Here is a 13498-nt window from a genome sequence, read left to right on the forward strand (position 1 = left end):
TTTAAAGGCAGATACATTGCTCATTTTATGTGCAATGGTTTCTTCTATGAAATTGAATTCTGTGATGAGGTTGGCCCAATGGGTGAAAAGACAGGATGATTTTGATTTCCAGTTTTGAAAGACTATTTTCTTAGCGATAGCTAGAGAGACAAGGACTGGGGTTTTGTATTTGGAAGGGATGGGGGTGTCTGAGATATCTCCTAGATGACAGAGTGCAGGACAGTGGTACTCTGCAGCCCAGTATCGAAGATAGTGTGTTGGTTAATGTGGTCCAGAGAGAGTGAACAGGCTGGCAGAGCAAGGTGGCATGAAAATAGGTGTCTGTGCTCCCAGTGGTGCACTGTGCAGTTTTTTAATGCTGGGATTATTTATAAATCAAAGAATTCTGGGTAGATGTGGGTGAACTGTGCAACATGCAGTTTGTGAACAAGAGGCAAAGGTAAAACATGCATACACACAGAAAATATATGGCCAATTCCATGTAAACTGCCATGTCCATAATATGCAATGGTATTTATATAATGCAAATGGTTATGTTAACAATGTCATTGAATATGTTGTGAAAACAATAGCGAATGGTAAACTTTGAAGAAATCATCATCCTCATCATAGTTTGACCCGGTGGGGTTATGGATTTGACAGTTTTGCAGGGAATTGCCCATGCAGCTACAGTATGTGTAAAATCTTACATGTATACAGTATATATATATATATATATATATATATATAAGATTTGACACATTGCAGTTTTTTAATGCTGGGGTTATTTATAAATCAAAGAATTCTGGGTAGATGTGGGTGAACTGTGCAACATGCAGTTTGTGAACAAGAGGAAAAGGTAAAACATGCATACACACAGAAAATATATGGCCAATTCCATGTAAACTGCCATGTCCATAATATGCAATGGTATTTATATAATGCAAATGGTTATGTTAACAATGTCATTGAATATGTTGTGAAAACAATAGCGAATGGTAAACTTTGAAGAAATCATCATCCTCATCATAGTTTGAGCCGGTGGGGTTATGGATTTGACAGTTTTGCAGGGAATTGCCCATGCAGCAATGTGTAAAATCTTACATGTATACAGTATATATATATATATATATATATATATATATATATATATATATAAGATTTGACACATTGCAGTTTTTTAATGCTGGGGTTATTTATAAATCAAAGAATTCTGGGTAGATGTGGGTGAACTGTGCAACATGCAGTTTGTGAACAAGAGGCAAAGGTAAAACATGCATACACACAGAAAATATATGGCCAATTCCATGTAAACTGCCATGTCCATAATATGCAATGGTATTTATATAATGCAAATGGTTATGTTAACAATGTCATTGAATATGTTATGAAAACAATAGCGAATGGTAAACTTTAAAGAAATCATCATCCACATCATAGTTTGACCCCGGTGGGGTTATGGACTTCACAGTTTTGCATGGAATTGCCCATACAGTACATATATATATACCGTATATTAAGGTTTGACACATTGCAGTTTTTTAATGCTGGGGTTATTTATAAATCAAAGATTCTGGGTAGATGTGTGTGAACTGTGCAACATGCAGTTTGTGGACAAGAGGCTAACGTAACAGACAGACATTTGTGTTTGAAAGAGTGGTGTGTGTGTGTGTGTGTGTGTGTGTGTGTGTGTGTGTGTGTGTGTGTGTGTGTGTGTGTGTGTGTGTGTGTGTGTGTGTGTGTGTGTGTGTGTGAGGAAAATCTTCCCAATATTAAGACACAAGAACCACAAACAAGTAGTATAGGTTTCAGTACTACTCTGTCGCCAAGAGGAGAGACATAGAGAGGAAGTGCTTCTCCTTTCCGAAACAGTCTCTGCGCTCTTAGACACAAGAAAGTTCTTTTATTTAACAAGCAGTTCAAAACACATGAGAATGACCTTCAGTTTTCAACTGTGAATAACAAGTTATGAGTTGTATTGACACAAGAACCACAGACAAGTAGTATAGGTTTCAGTACTACTCTGGCGCCAAGAGGAGAGACATAGAGAGGAAGTGCTTCTCCTTTCCGAAACAGTCTCTGCGCTCTTAGACACAAGAAAGTTCTTTTATTTAACAAGCAGTTCAAAACACATGAGAATGACCTTCAGTTTTCAACTGTGAATAACAAGTTATGAATAACAACTCTGTGAATAACAACTCTGACGCACACAAGTGAAGTTAATAATGATAATATATGTTATATGCATTTCTTTGTCAGTGTGAAAGTCTTCGTTGCTGGCGCCGTTGTGGTTCAACTCAGCAACATGCGGTTTGTGGACAAGAGGCAGACGTGAGAGACAGGTGTTGAGGTAGTTGTTTGTGAAAACGTTGGTTGCCGGCGCCGTTGTGGTTCAACTCAGCAACATGCGGTTTGTGGACAAGAGGCAGACGTGAGAGACAGGTGTTGAGGTAGTTGTTTGTGAAAACGTTGGTTGCCGGCGCCGTTGTGGTTCAACTCAGCAACATGCGGTTTGTGGACAAGAGACAGATGTAACGGACTGATGTTTCTGTTTGAAAGAGTGGTGTGTGTGTGTGGAAGTCTTCGTTGCCGGCGCCGTTGTGGGTCAACTCAGCAACATGTAGTATAACATCCAGCTGCTCGCACATGCTAACCTGTACCTACACAAACAATGAGGGGCCTGGGTTGCTACGTGTTTAGCTCCCCTACCCTGATCCCGCTCAAAGGGGCAAGTCATTATAGAAATGCACTAACAGTCTTGGATGTAGTGTGGATACATAATATATAATGACACAAATGTTGATTCGGTGTCAATGTGTTTGTTGCCGGCGTCGTTGTGGGTCAACTCAGCAACATGCGGTTTGTGGACAAGAGGCAGACGTGAGAGACAGGTGTTGAGGTAGTTGTTTGTGAAAACGTTGGTTGCCGGCGCCGTTGTGGTTCAACTCAGCAACATGCGGTTTGTGGACAAGAGGCAGACGTGAGAGACAGGTGTTGAGGTAGTTGTTTGAGAAAACGTTGGTTGCCGGCGCCGTTGTGGTTCAACTCAGCAACATGCGGTTTGTGGACAAGAGGCAGACGTGAGAGACAGGTGTTGAGGTAGTTGTTTGAGAAAACGTTGGTTGCCGGCGCCGTTGTGGTTCAACTCAGCAACATGCGGTTTGTGGACAAGAGGCAGACGTGAGAGACAGGTGTTGAGGTAGTTGTTTGTGAAAACGTTGGTTGCCGGCGCCGTTGTGGTTCATCTCAGCAACATGCGGTTTGTGGACAAGAGGCAGACGTGAGAGACAGGTGTTGAGGTAGTTGTTTGAGAAAACGTTGGTTGCCGGCGCCGTTGTGGTTCAACTCAGCAACATGCGGTTTGTGGACAAGAGGCAGACGTGAGAGACAGGTGTTGAGGTAGTTGTTTGAGAAAACGTTGGTTGCCGGCGCCGTTGTGGTTCAACTCAGCAACATGCGGTTTGTGGACAAGAGGCAGACGTGAGAGACAGGTGTTGAGGTAGTTGTTTGTGAAAACGTTGGTTGCCGGCGCCGTTGTGGTTCATCTCAGCAACATGCGGTTTGTGGACAAGAGGCAGACGTGAGAGACAGGTGTTGAGGTAGTTGTTTGAGAAAACGTTGGTTGCCGGCGCCGTTGTGGTTCAACTCAGCAACATGCGGTTTGTGGACAAGAGGCAGACGTGAGAGACAGGTGTTGAGGTAGTTGTTTGTGAAAACGTTGGTTGCCGGCGCCGTTGTGGTTCAACTCAGCAACATGCGGTTTGTGGACGAGGCAGATGTAACGGAATGATGTTTCTGTTTGAAAGAGTGGTGTGTGTGTGTGTGTGTGTGTGGAAGTCTTCGTTGCCGGCGCCGTTGTGGGTCAACTCAGCAACATGTAGTATAACATCCAGCTGCTCGCACATGCTAACCTGTACCTACACAAACAATGAGGGGCCTGGGTTGCTACGTGTTTAGCTCCCCTACCCTGATCCCGCTCAAAGGGGCAAGTCATTATAGAAATGCACTAACAGTCTTGGATGTAGTGTGGATACATAATATATAATGACACAAATGTTGATTCGGTGTCAATGTGTTTGTTGCCGGCGTCGTTGTTGGTCAACTCAGCAACAAGTACAGTAATTTGTGGTCAAGAGATAGATAAGAGACTGCTCAGCAACAGAAACAACAAACACTTAGCAACCATCTCAAATACACTTGCAACAGTCTGGCATCAACTTTCACAGTAACAACTTATACAGTAGAAATAATACATTAACTGACATGACTAATCTAGCAACCAGTAAAGCAACCACTATAAGTACCTAGCAATAGCTCAGCAACAACTTCCACTGTAACATAGCAACCAGCATGATTAAGACAGCAACCAGTATATCAACTAACAACATTCTAGTAATAGCATCCTAGCAACAGCTTAGCAATCACTTTAAGCAGCCTAGCAACAGCCTAGCCTAAGCATTTCCACAAAACAATAACATAGGAAACATCACAATGGAAAACATCATTAACCTAGCAACTGGCTTATCCATCATCACAGTTAACCTAGTAACAATCTAGCACCCACTTAAAGTACTCTAGCAACTACATAGCAATCCCTGACACAGTTACAATCTAGTATTGAATAAAATTAAGTATAGCAACTAGTATAACAACCATCATAACTATCCTAGCAACAGTATAGCAGTCATGAAAAGTCCCCTAGCAACAGCATAGCAACCACTTTCACAGAAATATAGCCATCACTATGACAATGAACATGATTAACTTTCCTAGCAACCAGCATATCAACCACCACTTCTACACTAGCCTAGCACTACATAGCAACACTCACAAGTATCTAATACTTTAGAGCCCTCTGTTGCAACCGTTCCACTTATCATAGCCACTGTCATAACTATTCTGGTAACACAGTCAATATAGCCTTAATAAGTCCCTGGAAACAAGTGTTTCATGTTGGTGCTATTGTGAGTCAAGTCAGCAATATGTGGTTTATGAGTACTGTATCAATCCTGAAAAACAGCATACACGGGTCTATGGTAGCTGTAATATGAATGTAGTATTCCTGATGTTATGCACTTTTGTGGGTGAGAAGCAAAAATGAGATCGAGTTCTGTGTTTTTGTCAGTTGTTGATCCCTGTATTAGTTGTGTATATCCTCGGATTGAAAAATATTCATTAATTGGTTTTGAGTTTGAAGTCCGGAGATCTTCGTTGAAGTCTCCACAGACAATCACATGGTCCACGTCCATAGTTTCAATGGCTTCCAACAGATTTCTCAGATTTGTTAGAAAGTCCATCTTGTTGTAATTTGGTGGCCTGTATACAGCTGCTATTACAGCCCGAACTGGATGTGTGATTTTCAAAGCCAGAAATTCCAAGTCGATGACTCCCATAATATATTGTAAAGCCTGGGCATGTATGTGGTTTTTGGCATATATTGCAACACCACCACCTTTTTGGCCTGCCATTTGTGGGAAGCTGCTGTAAGATACTTGCCTGTTCCTTCTGAACATGTTGTAGCCATCAAGCTGCAGTGTCTCAGGGATGGTCGATCCAAACATATGAGTTTCAGTGAAGCACAAAATGTCTCCCAGAATTATCTCATGATGTTTCTTGATGTCGTCAATATGGCAGTGTAAACCTTCAACGTTGTGATGGATGACTGTAAGGCTTCCATTGGCTGTAGTCTCGGCATGTTGTAAGAGTGGCATAACATTGTCGATGTCTGCTTTTGGCATGGTTTCCAGTGAATCCAAAACCTTCTCGTTACAGTAGATCATCTTTTCATCAAAATCAATGATGTGCAGGCCCTGCAAGGATGTGGTTCTGCTTAAAGCGACATAAGCCATGCCAGCCTCAAAAACACGTTGAAGAGACACCACAGCTGATAAAGATGTTGCACCTTGTACTTTGTGGGCTGTGCAGGCGTAGGCCAATTTCAATGGAAACTGCCTTCTCAAGAAATGCTTTTTAGCAGAACGTTCTTCTACTCGATCAATGTAAACGGTAGTGTCATCGTTGACAGGGGCCTGATTGCGTCGCTTGTGTCCAGCTGTTGGACTATCCAACTGCAATCCAATGACATCCACGTAGGACTTCCCATTTCTGTCCACTTGACAGACGATCTTTGAAATTTTTCCAAAGCTCCCATTAACCAAACCATCTGAGGTGTCCAAGTTTCTTGTTATGACAATGCGTGCACCTTCTGATAGCAGCAGAGTGTCAGGTAGATCCTCTTTTCCTCCTTTGTGAGGAGCTGCCTGTCTAATCATTCGTCCTGTTCGTTGATCTTTTATATAGTCTTCTGCGTCGACTTGAGTAACACTGGGACTGAGGAGAGAAAGGGCTTTTTTGTTGTGTGCATCAACTTCTTTGTTTGTGGGAAAGATGTGTAAAACCTCCAGAGGGCAATCTTCTTTTCTTGCAAAAGTGCGTGAAGCCAGCAGTGCTCTGTCACTGTCCAGCAAGGGTTCCTTTTTCTTTTTCACACGAAGCCTGTTGAGCATCTCTGCAAATGCTGTGTCTTCTTTTTGTCTCATGATTTCCGTCAATGTGATTATTTGGAAGTTGTCTTTCCAAATGTCCATAGTGTTCTCTTCAAAGACACAAAGTGGCTTTGATTTGCCTACTGGTGACAGCTGAAAAAAGTCCCCTACACAGAGGATGGACAGGCCTCCAAAAGGTTTTTTGTTGCCTTTGATCTGTTGAAGTCTTAAGTCCACATATGCAAAGAGTTCTTTTGACACCATGGAGACTTCGTCGATGACAAGGACTTGTAGATGAGACAGAATGATTCTCATTTCATCCAAACAATTTCCCAGTCCTTGGTATGGTGGCTTCAGAATTCGTGGCAGTTTCAATATGGAATGCAACGTGTTTCCTGAGATGTTGTATGCTGCAGTTCCTGTGAAAGAGGTCAGCAGAACTGTTGGTCTTGATATGTCGTTGTCTTCATGAAGAGCAGGGAGCCTTCTCAAGATTTTGGTGATTTCATTGTAGATGCATTTGATTAAGTGAGATTTGCCAGTGCCAGCTCCTCCAGTAACAAAATAAAATAACTGGTGAGGGTTTTGTCCATTGACAAGACTCAAGGCCCAGTCTCTTACTTTGTAAAATATGGCTGCTTGTGTTTGATTGAGACTCTGGTACATCTGCCGCAGTTCTCTGGAGCTTAGTACTGGGCACTCTACAAGGGGCACTGCTGGTCTTCCATCTGAATTTCTGCTAAATTCTGGAATGTCGTCTTGGTCTTCATCCTCCATTCTGTCTGCTGGTTGGCGTTCTGAAATGGCCTCAAGGCGAATGAGCTCAGAGTTTGGGGCGAAATTGGCCCATGCGTCCTCAATTGGTCCATTCTCCGCAAAGTCTTCGATGGCACTTTCCACAGAATCACAGTCCTTTTCATAGCGTTCCCTGTTGTCTTTCACAATCTTGAACACTGGTGTCAGTGCCTCTGAACCTGGAAGCCTGATACATGCGCTGCTGTAAAAACACTGGTAAGAATTAAATGGTGCGACCTTGAACTGAGATTCTGACCTGAAGGGGACGAACACTTTCAGTAGAGTTCCGTAGTACTTTTCAGGGTCCTTCTTCTCAGAGAAGCGTGCGTACCTGATCACTGCTGGTTTGCCGTTTGACCTCCTTTGAATGAATCCCATGTCATCTTGTAGGCGTATAACATTCTTGCCTTCTTTCTGTCTTCCATAAATGATTCTGTAGTTGGATGCAAAGTCTGCCAAGCACATCCCTTCAAATTCATCAGTCGAAGGTCTGGCTTTATACTTCTCTGGCAATCCAGTCATCCATACATTGTCCGAGTCTGGATCTCTTGTTTCGAGTTGTTTCCTCGGTAGGCTCATCTTCAATGCATTGTCATCTGTTGAAATAAAAACCACACTGCGTGAGCAAGACTTGAGCTTCAAGCTGCAAGCACGAGTGACTGCCTCTTGCACACTGACCTCTCGGTTTTTGGAGTATGCCTGCATGATCTGTTTCATCTGTTCCATGTCAGAGGCATTTTGATGACATGAGTCCTTCACAATGCATTTCAGGAACTCGCTCATTTCATGTTCAGCTTTGGTTATGTATGAGAGCACATACATGATGCAGCTGTATGGATTCAGAATGAACTGAATGTCCATGTTGGCATTCCACGCTCTGAGCAAATCTGGATTATAATTATTAATCCAGCAGTCTTTGGGATCACGTCTCATCATAATGGTACTATTATCTGTCATTAATTCCAAGTACTGGTAAAATTCCTCATAAGTCATGTTGCACTGTGCAAGGATGTCTTCTGTAGTTCTGAATGATGTTCCTGGGTCATGCAGCAAATCCCAAACAGACTTCAGCTTGGCTTTTGCTTGTGTCTTTGGGCACCGTTCATCCAGAGTTGGTTCAGGTGGTCTTGTTATGAATGTAGAATTGACTGGTGGCTTAGGAAACCCATAGCGACAGTGCCTGTTTCCTTTCTTGCATGATTTTGTGTGGTTCCTGCTGTGAGATTGCACTTCCTTCACAATGTTGTGTAGTTCGGGATCCAGTCTTTCGTTTGGCAGTTGGCATGAGATGTACTTGTCCACAAATTCAGCAATCTGTTCATCTGGGGCATCATTAATCTTGGGTGCGTCCTTGATCCAGAAAATGCAGTGGATATGACCAGAGCCCCGTGCCTGGAATTCCACCCTGTAGAAAAAGTCCACCACTTCACCGATGGGTTGAGCAGGTGACATAATCAGGTCTCTCATTAGTGCCTCAACCCTCTTTTCGAACATTCGTATGACTGTCACTGGGTTACTCCGCAGAATCTCACATTTGGTTGTCCAGTCCAATTCAGCAGCATTTACAGTTTCTCCTTTTTGCCTCATAATGGCTTCAATGATCTCAGGCCATCTCATCTCAGCAGCGCTGAAAGTGCAGAAGAATGTAGGGAGACCAAGCATTCTGAGGCAAGCAAAGAGGTCCTTCATTGTCTTCTCCCAAAAGGCAGGAGTTCCTCTGAGAGGCTGCATGAATCTTGTGGCTTCCCCGTGTCGCACAAGCTTCTGCACTTCATTTTGGTCTTTCAACAAAGAGGTGGTAATCCTGTGTCCGTCCTTGGTGAAAACTTTGCCCTTGCGCAGTTGGATAGACATGCTTGACATGGCAAGGTGCATCTCGGTCACAAACTGAGCAAAGAAAATGTAGTTGGTGTCGCTGGCGAAACGGTTGTCGGCATTGAATAGCCTTGCATTGAAATACCTGCTTGGGGATATCTTCTTTGGTCGGTCATCTTCATCAATTGTGTTCCTTCCTGTGCTGAATTGTACTGGAAAAGCCATAGACTCCAATTTGCGTGTCTTGAAAAAGCTAGCTGGATGATTGCCTTCTGCTGGTGCAATCGAGTAAATATTATCTCCAAATGACAACAATTCCTGGCCTACATCAGCTGGCTGAAGACAAGAATCAAAAGCCATTGCATGCTGTTGTGCGACATTATCATCTTGGTCTTCTGCCTGCTCCTCCAATTCTGAACCACTTACCTGTTCATTTTGTTTGTCAATGTCACAGCCATTGTCTTCTTGTCCACTGGGTTGATTTTCAGACTCAGAGTCACCTTCTACACATTCTTCTTGTCTGACATTCACATCATTTTCATCCATACTCTCAGTCTGTGCAAATGCTGTTGATTCAAGGTAGTTATCGTCATCTTCTTCCCGTAAGGAGATGTCTCTGTATTCTGAATGAATATCCTTTAACTTCAATAAGGCAGTTTGTACTTTCCTCATGTTAAGATTCTGAAATTGAAAGTGTCCTTTGTAGCGTAGACGTCTTTTCAACTTCACTCTCAGAAGTTGTGATTCCGATGAGGGTCTGGGTAAAGAGTCAACAGTGGATTCCACTTCAGATGGAACACATACAACTGCTCCATGGATTGCTCGCTGCTGTCCCTTTGGAAGTGAGATGATTTTGGCGAAAGGTATGAACTTTGCAATGACATGTCTCTCAAGCACATTTAGTCCTTGTAGCTCATCTGGTATAGGGTCCAGCTCAAGATTATTTGCCACTGCTATGGAGGGCAGATGTCCAGACTTTACGTTTTCGTGGCAGCTATGACAAATCCATTCCGCTTTTCTTTCTGGCATGTCACAGCTATCTTTGCAGCAGTCTCCACAAACATGGACATAAGTGCCAGTTAAGCACATGGATGCAAGCTCAGTATCCTTAGAGTACTTTGAGCGGTCACATTGCCTAACTTGGTTGGCAAACAAACACCTGTGACAGACTGTGCAAATGTATGTTGGGCCTTGTTGTGCATTTGACTGAAACAATGACTGTGCTTGTATCATTAGTGGAGTACCACACTGTGCTGTGTTTGTCTGGATTTCCATATTGTCCTGTACCATACGGAATTTCACAATATTTCTGTACTTGTCCTTGATACGGTTGCTGCATCTAATGTTGTGTAGGGCTTTGAGGTTAGTGGGTCTTCGGTTGTAATGTTTTTGAAAGTTTGCCCTGTTCCGCACACTTTCTGCCATGCAGTATGCTGGGTCATTTGTCTGCTTCTGCTGGAAGGTAGGATCTGACCTATAGCGATGTGTGATATATTTCTTCTGCCTCCATTGAAAAGCAGGGTCGGTCCAGTATAGGTCCCTGATACGTTGCCTCTGCTTCCGTTGAAAAGCAGGGTCGGTCCAGTATAGGTCCCTGATACGTTGCCTCTGCTTCCGTTGAAAAGCAGGGTCAGTCCAGTATAGGTCCCTGATTCGTTGCCTCTGCTTCCGTTGAAAAGCAGGGTCAGTCCAGTATAGGTCCCTGATTCGTTGCCTCTGCTTCCGTTGAAAAGCAGGGTCAGTCCAGTATAGGTCTCTGAAACGTTGCCTCTGCTTACGTTGGAAAGCAGGGTCAGTCCTGTATCGGTCGATGATACGTTGCTTCTGATTCCGTTGGAAAGCAGGGTCAGTCCTGTATAGGTCCCGGATACGTTGCCTCTGCTTCCGTTGGAAAGCAGGATCAGTCCTGTATCGTTCATTCATATGGTGTAGTTTCCTCCACCGGAAAATAGGATTGTTTCTGTATCTTGCTCTGAAGTTCTGCTTTTGTTTTTGACAGAAATTAGTATCTGTCTGATATGTCCTCTTGTCAGCAGTGCTTTTATGTTTCTTCATATTCTCTGTTAGATTGAATGGCTTCAGAGTTTTTGTTGTAGTCTGCAGTCTTTTCAGTTTTCTGGCTGCGTATTTTCTCTTGTGTTTTTGAAGTTTCGGTAAATTCACTGATGTCGACATGAGAGACTTTGCTGCAGAGTCCTCTTCTGATGTTGATGCATTTACTTCAGCTGTGTGGTCTTCATCTGTTAATGTCTGAATGGAGACAGGTAGTAAATCATACTGCCGATGTCCTTCAAGCTCAAATGAGGTGCAGAACAACTGCAAAAGTCGGGTTGTCAGATCAGTCACATCCTTGAAAGTAACCATAACAGCTTTTCCATTCTCCTCATGGTTTGAACCATTTGCATTTCGAGAATGCGGATCAAAAAATCCATACCGTCCTTTGATGTCTTGATAAACACTGATGCACACAGCACCAACAATTAGCAAGGCGTTTGAAAACACACTTCCAAGCTGTTGAAGTCTGAGTGAAAGATTCAAATAATTGTCCATGCCTTCAGGTGCATCTTCAAGCAAATATCCACTCATGGGAGTGGATTTTAGAATGATGTGATATTTTTCATCTGATTTGCAAATGTCAGGTATGTCATCAAAATTCAAATGATTGCAAACAAACTTCTTCCTAGTCATTAGGTTCTGTCTCGTTTGGCAGTAAAGTTCATCCCCTTTTATCAATATATAGTCCAGTTTGTCTCTGTCAATTTCTTGTGTGTCATTGAGGTGGATGAGGAACATCAATGAATTTGTCACACATTGGTTCCCTCTGCTGAACTGTGAAAAACTCCAGTCTGATTGGCTGAATGAGGCTCTCAGTAAAATCTCTCCTTCAAGTGTTGTAGGAACACTTTCAGAAGATTCTTTCAGCAAATTCCATTGCTTCTTTTTTGCCTTTGATTTTTTACCTCGCGGAGGCATTTTGATGAGAGGTGGAGTATTAAAAGAATATAGTCAGTGAGGCAGGTGCACAAGTGTGATTGGGGAGGTGTGTGTATGTGTGAGTGAGTGAGTGAGTGAAAGAGAGAGAGAGGGAGAGAGACAGAAAAAGATGGATAATGCTTCTTGTCTTTGGTATTTAAAAAATAAATACACAAACTGCAATGTGTCAAAAAATGTAAGAAAGAATACAAATTAAAAAATGGTAAAATAAACCTGTTTGTATTCGACTTACCGACTTACCGTATAACCTGAAAAGAGACATTTTATTATATTTTTTTAAAACTGATTTATAATTGTTATCTATTCTAAACGTGTGTATGTGTGGGGAAGGGGGATACTGCAAAGGTGTTGTACTATTTAGTAGGTTACCATATTATATTTTTAACTCAGATTGCTAAACGTTAACTTGTGACTGTGATTCATTTTCTGTCTGATCTGTTGTGTCTTGTCTCAAGCCAGATTAGCTAGATATGCTGTTCATTCACATATGTTGCTACTCGCCCATCTCTGAGCGAGAACTAGCGGAATGTGGCCAGAACAGGCGATACGAGGTCTAGCGATGCAATGTGGGCGGGTACGGAGATAAAATAACTGTAACTTTCAGCAATGCGAGTGAAGCGAGTACCAAATCAGAATGTAGAATAGAGATGATTGACAGTTAACGGACATGTTTGCAGCATAGACTGGACTGTAAGCTACCGACGCCGGCAGCAAATATTTTTTTTCTGCCAGTGAGTAGAATTTCGGGGAGAAGCGAGGAGCGATAGGCGAATAGCGACGTAGGCTATGTGAATCCTAATCCATCTCTGAGCGAGAACTGTCAATGAAATGTGAATGTGTTCTAGCGTGATGTGGCCAGGACAGACGATGCGAGGACTAGCGATGCGAGTGAAGCGAGTAGGCTACCAAATCAGAATGTAGAATAAAGATGATTGACAGTTGACTGCAGTGGGAAGTAAATTAGCGGGGAGCAATGGCAACCGACGCCGGCAGGAGATTGTTTTTCTGCCAGCGAATAGAATTTTGGCAAGAAGCGAGCGATGGGCGAGTAGCAACGTATGTGAATGCCGCAGCGGCATAAAACATCTATAATTGAGTTTTGAAATTAAGGACAACGATTTAACGCTTAAAGACAAAAAAACTTGTTTGTAAAATATCATTTTGGTCGAAATATTAAATATAAATATTCTACCTTGCACCCAAAGCTTATCGGTCAGTGTAGCCTATGTTTCATTCATTTGATATTCAAGTGAGAATCCAAAATCCAAAAATAAAAAATGACTTATTTTATTAATTGTTTATGAATGCAATACAAAGAAGCAAACGCTTTGTTTTTCAACCTTTGGATTTCGTGGTCATATCAAAAGTAGAACATTTAAAAAACGGATCAATTTTGATATTTATTTATTTTTCCGATTGCTTTGACACGG

This window comes from Sardina pilchardus, chromosome 9, assembly GCF_963854185.1.
Source record: "Sardina pilchardus chromosome 9, fSarPil1.1, whole genome shotgun sequence".
Lineage (NCBI taxonomy): Eukaryota > Metazoa > Chordata > Actinopteri > Clupeiformes > Clupeidae > Sardina > Sardina pilchardus.